The sequence below is a fragment of the Mastomys coucha genome, unplaced genomic scaffold, assembly GCF_008632895.1.
Source record: "Mastomys coucha isolate ucsf_1 unplaced genomic scaffold, UCSF_Mcou_1 pScaffold6, whole genome shotgun sequence".
NCBI lineage: Eukaryota > Metazoa > Chordata > Mammalia > Rodentia > Muridae > Mastomys > Mastomys coucha.
Genome location: NW_022196912.1, coordinates 121961837 through 121966122, shown reverse-complemented (window position 1 = coordinate 121966122; position 4286 = coordinate 121961837). Strand labels below are relative to the sequence as shown.

Below are 4286 nucleotides of genomic sequence, written 5' to 3'. Positions count from 1 at the left end.
GGGAGGAGAGAGAGGGAGGGGGAAGAGAAGGGAGGAGAGAGAGGGGAGGGGGGAGAGGAAGAGAGAGGGAGGAGGGGAAGAGGGATGGGGAGGGGAAGAAGAGAGGGGGAGGGGGAAGAGGGAGAGAGAAGGAGAGAGAGGGAAGGAGAGAGGAAGAGGGAGGGGAGAGAAGGAGGAAGGAAGGAGAGAGGGAGGGAGAGGGAGAAAGAAATTCATCAACATGGAGAGGAGCACTTTCCCTAGGGAGAAAAGGAAAAGTTGGAGAAAGGGGGAGGAGTAGCTCCTAAAAGAGGATCTTGGGGCAGCTCCACACTGAGTGCTTGGGGCTGGCCCAGCACTCATAATCCTCCTGTTTCAGCCTTCCAAGTGCTGGGATTACAACTGTTGACCACCATAGCTTCCATTATTTTTTCTTTCTTCTTTTTCTTCCTTCTAGGGTCTCTCTACACAACTCTGGTTGTCTTGAAACTCACTATGCAGACCAGGCCAGACTGGCCTCCAACTCATAGAGATCTACCTGTCTCTGCCTCCCAAGTGTTGGGACTAAAGGTGTATACCACCACATGCCTGGCTTTTTTTGTTTTAAATCTCTTATAGTACTTTATTGTATATTTTAAATTTAATTTCAAAGTTTGCTGGTGTATGTGTGAGAGAGTGTGGGTGGTGTCTGAGTTAGAGTTGGTTGGCTATGAAGCTATGATCTAGTTGTGATTCAAAATTTTATAGTAACCATGTCACATGTTTTCTTAGTCTCAGAATTTATCACTAAGAATTTCAAGTTAATGGATCCAAAGAGACTGACTTGCTGACTCTGCCTAAGACACTGTTTCCTCAATCTACACAGTACTTTGTCTCTGTAAATGCAACAAGGCTTTGCAGAACACTTTTGTAAAGTCAGGCCTTCTTCATCTCACAGCCGACGAGTCTGTAAACATTATTATTACTAAGACATTGTTATTTTTAGTAGGAAGTCACACTCTGCTGGCATGGCTGTACTCTCTCTGCCTCACAAACTGTAGAGCTAAGGATGGAGCTTACTGGAGGAATATTTGTCTAGTATGTCGTGGACCTAGACTCAACTTCTAGCAAAGAAAAAGAAGACCTCAGTGTCAGCTAGCATGCTACCTAGTTTTACTACATGGTCTGTGTACATTTATTAACTTGAGAAGCACAATTCTTTTAAAAAGACTTTAAGCTATGTGTCTGTGTGTGGGCATATGCAGGCACAAGTAGAGGCCAGAGGCTGGAGTTAACAGGTGGTTTTAAGCCACCTGAGTTCGGGTGCTAGGAACCAAACCTGAAAACTCTTCAAAAGAAGCAAGCGCTTTTTCCTCTCTTTTAATGATTACATTCCATAGAAAGTTTTTCTTTTTTTGGTTTTTGGAGACAGGGTTTCTCTGTATAGCCCTGGCTGTCCTGGAACTCAGAAATCCACCTGCCTCTGCTTCCTAAATGCTGGGATTAAAGGCATGCACCACCACAGCCCGGCTTAGAAAGGTTTTTTTTGGGGGGGAGGATGGATGTTTTGTTTACATGTATGTCTGTGTACCATGTGCATGCCTGGTACCCTTGGAGGTCACAAGTGGGTGTCAGATCTGCTGGGATTAGAGTTACAAACATTTGTGAGCCACCACATGGGTGCTAAGAATTGAATCTGGGTCCTCTGAAGAGCAGCCACTGAGCCACCTCTCTAGCTTCCAGTATAGTCTTAGTTTTTGAGGCATTACTCTAGCAGAAAGAACCATGGTTCTTAGATACTTTTTTCCTGATTCAAACATCAATCAGAGTAAGTACAAGACCACAGCCCCATAGCTTACCTATGAAGATCTTTCTTCAGGCCAACATCAATCTGCCAATCAACAAGTCTGGGTTAGTAGTATGAACACACATCAATTCAACTGCATCCTATCTAAGATACACATATGTCTTGAAATCTAAATGTACTTATGTTCAGCATCCCTCTATTTATAGTGGAATAAACTCTGTTGTATGCACATATGTAGGCATTTATAGAGGCCAGCGGGTGACATAAGCATATCTTCCTCAATCTTACTTTTTGAGAGAGGGTTTCTCACGGAACCTGGGAAACAGTGTCAGCTAGGTGATGCAGTAGGAGCCACCTGTCTTGTAGCACTGCAGTTAAGAGGTGCATCATGAGGCCTAGCTTTTTATATGGGTGCTAGGAGTCTGAACTCTGGTCTTCGTGCTTGTATAGAAAGTGCTTTAACCACAGAGCTGTCTCTCCAATCCTGTTTTTTTATATGTATTTTTAGAAAGATTTTTCTCATTTATGTGTATATATGTGCCTGTGTATATCACGTGTCTATAGGTGCCAGTAGTGGGAACTGGATTCTCTGTGGCTGGGATTGTAGGTTTTCAGAAATTGCCTGTTAGGGTGTTCAGAAACAACCCTCATGAGTTCCGAGGGAACAGCCAGTCTTCTTGGCTGCCAAGCCAGCTCTCTAGCCCTGGCTCTACCCTCTAACAAAAGAAATGCCATCTGGATCACTTAGCTTTTTCTTTTCTGAAGTCTGATCATTAATCAGTTCTTACATCAAAGAGATAGCTGATCTGTACTTTAAAAAGATTCTAGACGTGGATTAGCCTCTATCACATAGCCTTCCATCATTAACTGCATTTGTAGTGCTCCTCAAAAGCTCTGAACAACTGTTACATTGAAATTACTCTGTGACGTAAGTGCTATATAATTTATCTGCTCTTAAGAATACCAATTAAGTTTAACCTAACTAGTTACTGTTTAAAAAATTCCTACAAAAAAAAGAGAAAACACTTAAAACCAATTTTATTTATCACGGGCAATTATTGACTTGTCATCAATTATTTAGCAAACAAAGATTTTGGCAACACTAACAGCTTCTCCCCCCCCCCCCCCCCCTGTTTTTGGGACACTGCTTCTCTATGTAGCCTTGGCTGTCCTGGAACTCAATCTGTATACCAGAGTGGCCTTCAATTCAGACAGATCTGCATGTCTCTGCCCCCAAGTGCTCTAATTAAAGATGTGAGCCACCACTACCACCCAGCTGACACTAACAATTTTAATCAAAATGTTTATCAACGTTACTAAGGCTATTTCCCAACTATTATGACTCATTCAGCAATATAGCTTACTAAGTGTCATATAATGTTCTAGGTATTGGGGCTTGAAATCACTACACTTTCATGGAATCACTCATAAAAAAATGTAAAGCACACCCACAATTGCAAGATGCTGCCTAATTATTCTTTAAACAACATATATCAAGATACAACCTGTGGGAAGTTTGTCTTTAAAACCTAAAAAGCTAGTCTTTAGCTAAGATTCATGGCACATGCCTTTTAAATTTTAAGTCCAGGAGGCAGGAGGATATCTTTGAGCTGGAGGCCAGCCTAGTTTACAAAGAGAGCTACACGCCAGCCAGGGCTGTGTAGGAAGACCTTGTCTTTAAAAAAAAAAAAAAAAAAAAAGCCAGTCTGTGGTAACTAATTTTAAACACTGAATGATTTATGGAAATCTGTATTTTACATGTAGTCCAAAGTTAAGAACACCACCAAGTATACATTTTGCAAGTTGAAGTGTTTAAACATTTTCAAATTAACATATAAATGTATTTCTCATCTTACTAAAGATCAGTTCCCTGAACACCGAGCCAAACCAATCACCCAGGAGAGGATGACGTCTGGGTAAGAAAGAGTCTTACCGAAGAAGTTCCTTTTCATTCCTGGTCCAACCTGTGTTCTATGGTCCAAGAGTCATGGAACGCTTTCCAAAGCCTCAATCCTAACTAACAGAGGGATCCACATGCCGTGGATGACCGGGTCAGTCCGAGGCAGGGTATGTGCGTGTAAGCCCCGTACCCTTTTCATCATCTGCTAGGAATACCCCAAATCGCAATCACTTTCCTCTGCGAGGTCAGCGTCCAGCTCTAGGCATTAGTGGCGCACCCCAGAGTAATCAGACCCTCTCCCGAAGTTCCCTCGCCTCCCAACACAGCGTCGCCTGCTGATTTCAACGTGCATCAGGGATTAGGAGGAGGGCGGTGGAATCCGGGAAGCCGGACTCTCCCACAGAACGCAGACAGCTGGAATGTACCCGACTCGGACCACCAAGCGCGCAGGAGGTGGGCGGCGCTGCCCGCGGCCAGCTAGATACTCACCCCTCGCCTCAGGCAAAACCCTTAGCGACGTCTCTCCTTCCTGACAGCAGCCATCTTGGATGTGGAATGTCGGGGGACTACGTCATTACCCTGCGTCTCGAGACGTTAATAGGCGGCTGGAGGGGCGGCGAA

At 43.8% G+C, this 4286-nt stretch overlaps 1 protein-coding gene across 2 annotated transcripts in view; it reads right to left on the bottom strand.

Annotated features, from left to right (window-relative positions):
* The window catches only part of Ccnk (cyclin K), a 22956-nt gene extending 18676 nt beyond the window's left edge, over window positions 1-4280 (bottom strand). Inside the window, exons 1-2 of one of the 2 annotated variants that reach the window (XM_031357489.1) lie at window positions 4155-4280; window positions 1818-1849 (exon numbers count right to left, since the gene is read on the bottom strand). The gene's annotated coding sequence lies outside the window, so the exon portion shown is untranslated. The remainder of the gene's footprint in view (window positions 1-1817; window positions 1850-4154) is intronic. The other variant, XM_031357490.1, reaches the window with a different exon arrangement.
* Window positions 4281-4286: the final 6 nt, after the last annotated feature.